Below are 12,942 nucleotides of genomic sequence, written 5' to 3'. Positions count from 1 at the left end.
TAACTGAAAGAAAGAACTCAGTAAACTCTATCCATTATTATTATGACTATCAATATATTGTTTTATGAGGGCTAATGTCTTGTCTGCCTTTTTCAGTGAAGTGTAAACTCCTTAGGGGCAGAAACTGAATCTGTATAAAATAATTGCAAACTCAAATCACCAAGACTCACCACCTTAAAACTCCAAGTGTACATTTGAAACTTTGTGCTACACATTTTTATTTAAATACATAATGAAAAATTCAACCTCTGCATATCCTAAATCATTGATTGTCTTAGGACTCTAAGTACTTTCTCATTCTTACTTCCCTTTTACTGTTAATGGAACCACAACTCTCCCACTGACCTAGGCTCCCAACCCAACAGTCTCTACTTCTTCGCTTTTCCTTGACCCCTACACTACTCAATGTCCTTTATATTGACAATGCTAGTGATAGGGCTGAGTCAGGGTGATGGTAAGGATGATGGCAGTCAGGTGAGGTTGTGATAAAAAAATAAAAATGATCACCATGGCTGAGACTAAGTTAACCTTTAAGTGTCAGTGGAAGGAACCATACTTGTGCTGAACTGTGGAAGTATACCTGAAGACAAGGATGGGGGGATCAGGAGGATGATTCTGGTATTTATAACCCACCATTTATATTAATCAATTATTAATAAATTCTTAATACACTATGATGCCATCTGTGTGTTATAAAAAGCAATGCCAGGCTTTTTCTTTATTCTAGATAAAGTCTTTTTTTTTTTTTTTTTTTTTTGAGATGGAGTCTTGCTCTGTCACCCAGGCTGGAGTGCAGTGGTGTGATCTCGGCTCACTGCAACCTCTGCCTCCTGGGTTCAAGCGATTCTCATGCTTCAGCCTCTGGAGTACCTTGGATTACAAGTGCCCACCACCACGCCCAGCTAATTTTTGTATTTTTAGTAGATATGGGGTTTCACCACGTTGGCCAGGCTAGTCTTGAGCTCCTGACCTCAAGTGATCCGCCTGTCTTGGCCCCCCAAAGTGCTGGAATTAGTTGTGAGCCACCGTGCCCAGCCAAGTCTATTATTTTTTAATGTAATAGTGATAAGTGGCAGAGTTTGGTAGATTTCTGCATTGCCAGAGATCCTTTGATCCCTAAGTTTTTTTGCATAATTAAAAAATTTTCAGTTTATTCTTGCTTCTTTCCTGTTTCTCATTTAACAAAGTAGATGAAGGGAAATTACAAAATAGTGGAAAGATTTAATATAACTGGTGATAAGTTGAGTCTCTAGGTGGAACATCGGGTGGACAGAAAAAGAGGAAGAGGCATAGATGAGGCACAGGATGCTTTTGATGTTATCAGGCCTCCTTGAGGTCTGGGGGTGACTGAACTGCCTCTGGAAAATGGCTTTGAGGTATGTGACTGTGAGATGTGAGACACAAAAGTTATGTCTCTGACACTTGGATCCTACATCTTCCTGAACATGTGGCCAAGAAGTTTTTTCAATAAAAGAACATGCCTTAGAACCATGAGAGGAAGGAATGCCAGGATTCAGGAGCTGCATGAGTCAGCTGGGCCCGATGTTTGCTGCTTCATAATGCCAAGGGCATGACTTACAGCTTCAGTCTGGTTTTCCCCAATTCAATATCAAAACATATGCCTCCATGGAGGCAAATGATGTTCCTCCACCAAGAACCAGCTTCAATGAAACTGCAGTGTCTAAGTAACTGCAGCTTTTTCTTTCTATGTATTGATGTCTGACATGATTTAAATATTTGTCTCCTTCAAAACTCGTGTTGAAATTTAATCCCTGATGTGGTAATATTGAGAGGTGGGGTCTTTAAGAGGTGATGAGTCGTGAGGGCTCTGCTCTCATGAATAGATTAATGGCTTAATGGACTAATAGCTTATGATGGGGTGGGGCTTGTGGCTTTAAAAGAAGAGGAAGAGAGACCTGAGCTAGCTCACTAAGCTGCCTCTCCATGTGATGCTCTCTGCTGCCTGGGGACTCTGCAGAGTCCCCACAAGCAAGAAGGCCCTCACCAGATGGGCTCCTCAACCTTGAACTTCTTGGCCTCGAGAACTGTAAAAAATACATTTTGTTTCTTTATAAATTACCCAGTTTCAGGTATTCTGTTATAAGCAACACAAAATGGACTGAAACAATGACTAAGAGCAGCTGTGTTCACAGGTATCTCCATTTTCACATTTTAACTTAGTTCATCACCAAACCCATTACATCTTACTTCCCTCCTTCATACTTTATTCAAAGAAAACACTGACGAATTTCTTAAGAAAACTTGGTTAAGGACTGTCATTTGTATGAGATGGAAAAAGAGACCATTTCTGGCAAGTGAGACGAGCTGTGAGCTTCTGACCTAGGTGCTTACAAGCATTATTTCAATTTAATATTCCTAACAATCCTGCAAAGTGAGTACCGTCATTATTCTTATTTTATAGATGAGAAAATAGAGGCTTAGCGGTGTTTGTGAATGGACTAAGGTCATACAATTAGTGAATGGTAGAAATAGGATTTGAACTTCATCTGGTGTAGCCAAAGCACATCCTCCTAAGCACTAAAAAACACTGCCTCCTGGTGGCAAGATGAAGAAGTTCAACTCCATAACCAAAAGGATAAAAACCAAGGTAGATCAGGATAGAAGCACAGAAGGTAGACATAAAGCATGTCACTTGCTTAAAGAAGCCCCTGTTTTGGATTGTTTGTTCAATCCCCTTACCTACAGGCTCCCCTGCTTAGTTTCACTATCTGGTTCTTCCTTAAGAAGTTTCTTTCCTAGTTTCACTCCTTTACTCTCAGGATAGCTGAATGCAAAACCAAACAAACAAACACAGGATCACTCTGCTTAGTTCTTTAAATTATGTACCAGTCAAAACAAAAATGGCCACTCAAAACACGTACCCTGAGTCCCAGAATCACACAATCATAAGAATATACACATGGTTTCCTACGACGAAGTTATTCTTCTAAGCTTTCCATAAATCACTGCTCTTTCATCTCTGCCCTACCTATTCTATCGGTTTTTAGTTCAGTAACTATTTGTTTTCAGTAACTGGACCCTAGACCCTTCAACCAGACAACCAAAGTGCCTATTTTCCCAGCTGCTAGAAGTGTTACAGCTGACACCTGAGTCTGTGTTCCAGGACTGCCCTATGCTGAAGGGAACTGCCTTCCCCAAGGTTGCATCCTTCCATGGAGAAAGCCTGAAGCCAAGGATTTAGGGTCTATGAGGAGGTTCAAGGTCACAGCCTTCTTGCCTCACTTAGGCATAACTAGAGGCCATCCCAGCTCTAGGGTTCCCAGGGGGATTGGCTGCAGCCCTCACTGCAATTTAACTTCTCCCTCTGCCCAACCCAGTTTCCCTCTCTCCTTTATAGGTGTTCCCAAGAGCACCCTCTAATAAACTTCTTGCAGGCAAATCTAACAGTCTGTTTCTTGGGGACCCAACATAAGACAACATTCAACTCTTAACTTCAGTCATATTCACAAATACTGTCACTTTAAATAAAGTGCAGGAATGCAGTGTAAAGATACATACACCAGAAAAAGATGTGAGTATAAAGTGCAAAAATATACCAGAATGTAAAAATAATACATGACTTTAAAGTCCATGAATCAGTCTCTCTCGCATGCTGCTAGAAAGCGTGTGATTGCTTCACATTTCATAATTTTGTCATTGTAATTGTCATCACGCCACTAAAATTCCATGCCTTTCAATTTTTGTTTTTGTTTCTATCTCTAAATAAAAATGTTTAATTAAATGCCTTCTATGGACACTTCAGACCAAGTCCAAAACTTTACCTTAAGGTGAAGACTCTTACTATTTTTCCTACAAGGTTGTTTTTGGGAGGTTATTCGTTTGTCTTTTATTTTTTACCATGAACTGTTTGTCTAGTCTCCTGACATGGTAACTGGAGACACAGATCCCTCCGTCAGAGTCAGCATCAAACATGCGTAAGCATGTTTTGACTCTAGCAAACCATCAGGGAAATAATTTTTGATTGTTCTTTGAGTTAAAATTGTCTTTTACACTGATGCTAAAGACTTTCCCTAAGCAACCTCTACCACATCAGCATAAAGTGTCTGAGTTTCAAAGATTCCACCTCAAATGGCTCCCTTGTGTTCAGCACCATCACTCCCTCCTGGTATTCTTCTTCCTGAGTAACTTCCTATTGACCTCCTTTCCCTTTCAGTCTCTTGCTGAAATGGAAACATCAGAATGAAGGGGCAGGCTGTATGTGGGAAAGATGAATCACCATTAAATGAGAAACCTCAATCCTAATGCTAGTCTTGTAGAAATTGGCTTGTATGGTCCTGAGAATGGTAAAAATAATTAATACAAATAACTTTAAATGTTACTTAATAAAGTAACAAATAATACAGCTAGAAAAGAGAATGATAGGATAAAGGTTACATTTTTTATATTTAGCCATTCTTGGTCTTATAAGTGTAGAGGACAGAAAAGCTTGTGTCCAATCCTATTAATACCTTAAAGCCATGTGTGGCATTACAATCACTGAAAAAATGCTGGGTAGAGTCAGTCCACAATGACATGCTTGTCACGACGTGCTTTGGCAGGTTCTGCGTTTCCCTTTACTTATTCTAGGCTGGGTCCCTTTTGACTACTGTCAGCAGTGAAGAGGAGGAGAAACTCCTCTGATTTCTGAAGATTCACAAGTTACAAGACTATCTTATATGCTTGAGGATGGCCAGCATGTAACTGGTGACAATGAATAAAATTATATACTTACAAAGTGCAATCGTTACATTATCCTGATCATCTCTTGTGTTGAGAGCAATCTGTAGGATGGGATGAATCAAGGCAGCCAGCTGAAGTCCTGCCCTCTGGATGCCCTTGGGGGAAGGTATTTGGAGAGTAACTCAGGGGGTGATGTGTAAAGGATGTGGTAACAAATGTTATGAGTGTGTGTGTGTTCACTGGCACACCAGCAATTGCCAAAGCAAAAATGGTGGCTTCGTCCCTCTCTATTGAAAAGGGCCTGCTTAGAATGTGGATGCTTAAACTGCTGTCACCTATAAAAATGTTCTAGCATGAAAGGGGCCTCAAGGACACACAAAACAGAAAGTAAATGGTATCCACTGAAGTTAGCAATGTAGCAGGGCCACAGGAAACAGAGGGTGATTGCCCAAGGGCACACACACCCTAAACATAGCCCTATTTCTAATGTTCAAATTAAGGAAAAAAACAATTAAGTGAAATCCTTAGGTGAGTCATCTTATCATGAATTAAAAATTACTGAAAAAAGAGGGCAATTATAACCTAACAATTCTAATTCCTGATATTTACTGTAGGAAACAAATATATAAACTCATTTAAATAAATGACTATTCACAATTTTAGCAGTAAAACATGAAAATATTATCTGAACATGCAAAACTAAGAGACTAACCACCAAAGTGACTCAGGAAATGATTCACCATGTTGCATAAGCTGAAAACAATTAAGTTACTACATAATATGTAGAAGATGGCCTAAATGTTATAAATATATATATGCAGCAGGAGTTTGTAATAGCAGATAACAATTTTAGCCCTAACTATGAATAAGTTAAACTCCAAAAACATACTCCGCAATTACACAGATTAGAGACTGGCCCCTCTTCTGGACCCAGGCCCACATTATCAGACTGAAGGAGGTTAAAGCTTATTTTCTGAGGACAAGGAAGAACACGGTGAAGGGTAAGGTGGGAGAGGTGGGGAAGCATAGGCAACATCATGTCAGGAAGTGGAGAAGGAGGTGAATCCTCATGTCCTAAGTATTCTCTAGGCCCAGCCACAACTCTGGGAATAGGAACAATTGTACCTACGTTCAGACAGAGAAACCAAGATGCAGAGGAAAGAGGATAGGTTACTTGCCTGAGGTTACAAAGATGTAAGTAGAGGAGTCAAAATTTGATCCCAGGGGCTGGACGCACTGGCTCATGCCTGTAATCCTAGAACTTTGGGAGGCCTAGGTGGGCGGATCAATTGAGGTCAGGAGTTCGAAACCACCCTTGTCAACATGGTGAAACCCCATCTCCATTAAAAATACAAAAAAATTAGCTGACTATGGTGGTGGGCACCTGTAATCCCAGCTACTTGGGAGGCTGAGGCAGGAAAATTGCTTGAACCCAGGAGGCGGAGGTTGCAGTGAGCCAAGATTGCGCCACTACACTCCAGCCTCAGTGACAGAGTGACGCTCCGTCTCAAAATAAATAAAAATAAATAAATAAATAAATAAATAAATAATTTGATCCCAGAACTTTTACTTCCAGAGGCTGAAATCTTAACCCCATACCATTCTGATTTCGCATAAATAAAATACTGAAAGCACATTAACCCATACAAATACACAAACACACGCAACTTCATGACACTAATGGAAAAGAAGTACTAATGACAGCATATATATAATTCTACAAGATCTAGCATGATACTTCAATTCCCCTTCCCAGCTATACAATATTAAAAGGCATCTAAATTTCCTGAGGGTCAGTGCAGTGACGTAGCCAGAACACACTGAATTCTGGGAGAAAAATTGGATTTAATATTTCTTACAGATGAACAAATCTTATTCACTGCTGGTAGCATAGGGAGATACAACTTGTTTGGAACATAATGCTGTATTATCTATTAATTTTGAAGACACATACATCTTATGACACAGCACTCCCAGTCCCAGCAAAACTTTTAGCAGCACTGTTAAAGCCAAAAAACGGGGAAACCTGTCAAAGGGACAAATAAATTGTGGCATATTCATGGATACTCATGTGCTGGAATACATTACAGCTGTGAAAATGAACTGCAGTTATGACATAATGAAGATCAGCAAGTTACAGAGAAATGTATATAACGTTTTATTTATTTAGAAAATATATATATACATATATATGTATGTGTATATATATATACAGAGAGAGAGAGAGAGAGACGGAGTCTTGTTCTGTCACCAGGCTGGAGTGCAGTGGCACAATCTCGGCTCACTGCAACCTCCACCTCCCAGGTTCAAGTGATTCCCCTGCCTCAGCCTCCCGAGTAGCTGGGATTACAGGTGCCTACCACCACGCCTGGCTATTTTTTTTTTTTTTTGTATTTTAGTAGAGATGGGGTTTCACCATGTTGGCCAGGATGGTCTCGATCTCCTGACCTCATGATCCACCTGCCTCGGCCTCCTAAAGTGCTGGGATTACAGGCGTGAGCCACTGCGCCTGGCATATTTAAATTATAAAAATGTGTAAAAACTTAATATATTGTTCATTGTTATAAAACTTAAATGAAAAGCAGAGAGATAATAAGACACAAAATTTAGTCGTAACTTCAGGGAACTGGAAAGTGGCTAGAACCAGAGGACAGACGGGAACTTCAGAAATAATGATAACACTCTATTAGGTTGGTGCAAATGTAATTGCAGTTTTTCCCATTTAAAAGTAATGGCAACTGCCACAGCTACTTGTGCACCAACCTAATACTAATATTTCATAAATTGGGTGGTAGGTACATAGCTATTCATTGAGCTGGTGTACTTTTACACCTTAAACATGTGCTTAAAAGTATTCTGTATGCAGTATTCAACAATTTTAAGAAATCAAGGCCAGGTGTGGTGGCTCATGCCTGTAATTCCAGCACTTTGGGAGGCCGAGGTGGGTGGATCACTTGAGGTCAGGAGTTCGAGACCAGCCTGGCCAACATGGTGAAACTTTGTCTCTACTAAAAATATAAAAACTTAGCTGAGCTTGGTGGCGTGCACCAGTAATCCCTGCTACTCGGGAGGCTGAAGCTGGAGAATCGCTTGAAACTAGGAGGCAAAGGTTGCAGTGAGCCAAGATTGCACTACTGCACTCCAGCCTGGGCAACAGAGCGAGACTCTGTCTCCGAAGAAAAAATGAAAAGAAAAGAAATCAAATGTTCTCACTGAATTTTTTTAAGTATTGGTAACTTGACATACCATACAAATTTTTTGCAATGATTTATGAAGATTTACATTTTAAAAATCAACTTTCCAAAATTGAGAATGTCATTTTACTTTTTTGCTTTGTATGTCTAATTTATTTGGGGCCAATTATTCTTAGTCTAGGCTGCTTATGCGAAAAAGGTAAAAAAAAACCCCGAATATCAAAAAAATTATTATTTCTTTTATTAAGCCCATTTCTTTTTGTCTCTGTTACAAAAGCAATTTAAATCATTACTGAAAAAAAATCCAGAAAATGTAGCCAAACAAAAGCAGACAAAGAACAACACTCATAATCCCATCATCCAGAGAGAGAAGCACTACAGGTATTAACTCTTCTGCAGAAATCCCTTCAGATCATTTTCATTGCTATCCGTAAATTAATATAATTATGGAAAGTGTTTATTTTTGTTGTACATGCTTTATCATCAAGCATTATAGTCAGTCTAAATCAAAAGGAAGAAAACATTTAAATCTATCCCTTCTCTCTGTCTCTGTATCCTAAGGGATTTGTGAAATGATTCAGCCATTTCCCCGAGGCAGGAAAAAAAATAAAGCATGACAGAAAATAGTTTTTGTTATAAATGTCAACTCGAATCAATTTGGTATTGGTTGCATGTACTTGAGCTATGAATTCTCAGTACTGAGGGCTCAGGAAGAGAAAGGTGAAGTAAGAACATTGAGACCTTGTATCTGCCACCCCGGCCTACAGGCCCTCTGCTTATGTGACAGCTGTTACCTCTGTTTCCCCAGCTACGTGCTCAAGAATGCTCTCTGCTCTTGCGATAGTTTACTGAGAACAATGAGATCACATGGACACAGGAAGGGGAATATCATACTCTGGGGACTGTGGTGGGGAGGGGGGAGGTGGGAGGGATAGCATTGGGAGATATACCTAATGCTAGATGACGAGTTAGTGGGTGCAGCGCACCAGCATGGCACATGTATACATATGTAACTAACCTGCACAATGTGCACATGTACCCTAAAACTTAAAGTATAATTAAAAAAAAAAAAAAAAAGAAAGAAAAAAAAAAAAAAAAGAATGCTCTCTGCTATGTTCTGCACTTTTTTCTGGACCTTCCTCCTTTGCTGAAAGATACCTAGTTTACTCTGTCTGATATAGAAAATGTATGTAAATTAAGAATTTTAAGGTACCACGTTTGTCTTGAAGTGAAAAAAAATACTCTTAAAATATTATAAAGGATGCTTGGAAATCTGTAGTGGTTAGAAGTATTTAACATTTTAGTCTCTTAATTGGCAATATCATACATTGTATATTATCAAGAGTTCCCTAAGAAGGTAAGATCACTGAAAAGGAGAGCCTCAAAATTTCAATTCCATGCTTTATACTGGTGACTATGGATGTTCATTTTCATTTCAGGGATATTATAGTGAAAGGAGGGATCAAATTGAGAAGAAATTGCAAAGAGTATGGAATTAGACTAGGGTCTCATATATTAAATCTCAATAAAATTTGAGACATCACATAATAAAGGTCCATTTTCATAAAATCTCACGTTACCACAAGCCAGATTATAAGCTGTCTTGGTAGAGTACATCTGGGCTTTGGGATGACTCCACTACCAGAGAAAAGGGTGCTGGTTCCTGATTCAACATAAACACAATGCTACTGTAGGCTGAAAAGATCCTTCTTTAATTAGTTGTCCCAGCCTTCTCCTTTGTGCTTCAAGACAGGCAACTTTGTGTAGCAGAAAAAGCAGACACTTAAAACATTTTTAATGCATCTTCAAATCCTACTTCATTCACTAGCTAGTTGGCCTTGGGAGGGTTACTTAGCCTCTCTCTCTCTGATTCTTGTCTGTAAAATAAAAATATAATGCCTATCTTGCAGTAATGTTGTGAAGAGAAACAGGATAATGTGTGAATCACCTAGCACAATGAATAGCTCATAGTCTGAGCTTAATAAATGTTGGATGTGTCATGTATACCAGGGGAATAATAATATAGTATTTAATAAATAAATTGCTATTTATTTTCATTTTAAAAATTTTATGGATTTTGGTGCTGTATATATCCACGGGCTCCTTTTCCAGCTTTAAGAGACAATTTAAATTTATTTCTTTGTAAGACTGCCTCTCTAAACTTTTCATAATTTCTGTGGCTTGCCATTTCTTTCCTGAGGTATGATCATAGGCAGAATTGCAAAAGGCACTCTCAAGGCAGACACACCATGGCTCAGTAGACTCAGAGCTGGGACCAACCAGAAGAAGAATGCCTGTAACTATTTGTAGGTACCAGCAGGCTGAAGAGCACAGGTATGACATGGGCTGCTTCAAGACTTAGAGGTAACTTTCATTCCCTGAGGGTGAAGGATGATGGGGGGAATGGGGGGTATACAGAGACTAAACTGGCCTTTAGTGACAAAAACAAACAAAAAGTATTCCCTTCATCCTTCGATATTATCACCTGCTTGTGATCTAGGTGATTTCCTACTCATTAGGTTGCTCTGAGATTTAGGCAGCTCCAAGGCACAGAAAATCTGGGATTGTAAAAAAGAAAATAAAGTCGGGAAGTAGGTAGATCCCTACCTCTCTTTCACCCCTACAAGGGCATGAATTCTTGAACTGCAGGAGACAGAAAAGTCTGAATTCTGCCCCAGTCTCAGGCAAACCGTTAAGTCTTGTAACTGTGTAGTCTCTGAGACCTGATATTCCTTACTAGCCACTGTGCCAATACATCAGATTCTCAACCCCTGCTCAGGATGAAGCCCTTTCACATACATATTTTATGTCATTTTAATAATAAAATTAGGAAATATCTCCCCAAATTTCATAACAGAATAAATTAGAAGGAATTAGAAGCAGAGGCTTCTAACTCCAAGGTGAATTATTGTCCCCTGGGCCATAGCTACATCCTCCCACTCTTTATTCCTTCCAGTCCCCTCACCTCCCAGCCTGCAACCCAAAATATTATCTTTAGGAAACTCTCACCAAATGTGGACACACACAATTTCACAGCCATAATGAGGAGCAGAATTATGCTAAGAACAGAGAGATAGTACAAGATAGTACAAGTAAGTACAAGTAATTATACAGTAGGCAATCCAAGTGAGAATGGATTTTGGAACCAGAATGCCTGGGCTCACATCCTCATTTCTCCACTTAACTGAGTTATCTGAGTAATCTTGGTCAAGTCCCTTCCCCTTCTATGTTTAAATTTCCTTATCTGTCAAATGGAGATAATAGTAGTACCTATTTAATGAAGTTGTTGTGAGGATCACATAAGTTAATGTACATGAAACACTTAGACGAATGTTTGTTATATGACACAAACTATAAGTATTAATTCACATTACCAAATCGGCAAATCAATTTTCTAACTCAAGAATTGCAGGCACTGAAACCACTCAATCACAAAGGAGAAATAAAGTGAAAACGCCATTCTGAGACAGTGTTACATTCCCAGGAAGGGTCTTCTTTGTTTTTCTCATTTTGTACACCTCCAGACAATTTATGAAAACACATTTTTAAAAATCTCTATGGTATAGTTCAGAGTTGAGTCAGAATAAGCAATTTCTACAGTGAATTCAGATATCTTAAGCCTACCAGCTAATGCTAGCTCATAGCTGAAGACCTTTCACATACCCAATAATGATCATTTAAATATCTTAAATCCATCAGTGTAGATATCCAAATCCTTTTGAGACAGAATTTTTTCACATTGACCTTTCATCTCACCATGGAAAAGAATAACCACTAAGAGACACACAATCTACAGATTATGTGCCCAACTTTCTTCATATTGTCGGCACAAGCCAGGCACCATGCTGGCCCTGAGAAATACAACAGAGAGCTATACAGACAGTCCCTTACCTCATAGAGCTGAAAATTGAGAGTCGTGTGTGCTCTCCAACAGTTGCCACTAACCGTATATGACTATTTCAGCTCAAAATTAATTAAAATTAAATATTAATAAAAGTAAAAATGTATTTCTTCAGTCATGCTAGCCACATTCCAAGTGTTTCATAGTCATATGTGCTTAGCGGCTACTGTACTGGACAACAGAGATATAGAATATTTCCAGCATTATAAAAAGTTCTATTGTGTATTGCTGACCTAGAGAAAGATAAAAATAAGTACACAGGCAATGAGAATACAGTGTGAAAATGCTATGACAGAAAAACACGGGATGCTGAAGGAAAAATCCATAAAGTCAGACTTGGTAAGAGATAGAGATTAGAGAAAAATTCCTAGAGTTAGTGACATCTAAGCTGAGACTGTTTGTTTAACAAACATCTTCTGAGCATGTGCCATACTCCATATATACCATGTGCTGGAGATACAGGAAAGAATAAACAAAGGCTCTTTCTCATGGAGCTTTAGTGGAGGAAGATAATAGACAAACACACTCCTGAGATAATTTCTGGTTATGATGAGTGCTATGGAGAAAAAAACAGGATACCAAAAAGAGGCTACTTCAATCCACTGAAAAGGTAGGACTCGGTTGAGTCTGAGAGTCTTAAAAACATAGTGGCACAAGCTTCATGGTTGTGTGATTTTTTTTTTTTTTCCATCAGTGCTCAGTCACTCTGGAGAAAGTTCAAGAAAGTCAGACTGTTGGGGTCTTGTAACAGTAGAATGGTGGGTCCATAGAATTAAGAGTATGGCAAGGGTTATTAATGCTCAGGACCATGAAATCCAACTTTAACAGAAAAGGCAGTGAAGACAGGTGGACTAATACACACTGAGAAAATAGGTCGAAAATTGCAGATCTGAATGGGACAAGAGCAGACAAAGGGCAGGGACAACTGGCCACAGGATTGAAAGGACAGTCAGAAAGCCAGGTAGGCAATGGTTAGAGAGCGAAATGTTCAAATTTTATTGTTCAGAGAAGAAAAGTTCCAGGGAGTGGCCATAGAACTGGGTGGACAAAAGAGACTAGAGGTGAAAGCAATGCAGGTGAAAATGCATAGATGTGAGATTCTGACTTGCCCCTTAAGGCACGACTCAGGATTCATTCCACAAGGTCACCATAGACCTACTTTATTTT

At 39.1% G+C, this 12,942-nt stretch overlaps 1 protein-coding gene across 8 annotated transcripts in view; it reads right to left on the bottom strand.

Moving 5' to 3' along the window:
* AIM2 (absent in melanoma 2) overlaps nucleotides 1-12,942 on the bottom strand; it is a 110,045-nt gene that overhangs the window by 24,349 nt on the left and 72,754 nt on the right. For 3 of the 8 annotated variants that reach the window (XM_055112817.2, XM_055112819.2, XM_055112827.2), the window contains one exon: nucleotides 4,733-4,835. The exons of the other annotated variants lie outside the window; for them this stretch is intronic. The gene's annotated coding sequence lies outside the window, so the exon portion shown is untranslated. The remainder of the gene's footprint in view (nucleotides 1-4,732; nucleotides 4,836-12,942) is intronic. 8 annotated transcript variants of the gene reach the window in all.

Source organism: Pan paniscus, chromosome 1, assembly GCF_029289425.2.
Source record: "Pan paniscus chromosome 1, NHGRI_mPanPan1-v2.0_pri, whole genome shotgun sequence".
Taxonomy (NCBI): domain Eukaryota; kingdom Metazoa; phylum Chordata; class Mammalia; order Primates; family Hominidae; genus Pan; species Pan paniscus.
The sequence above is the reverse complement of the archived record's forward strand: the minus strand, read 5'-3'. Positions and strand labels throughout refer to the sequence as shown.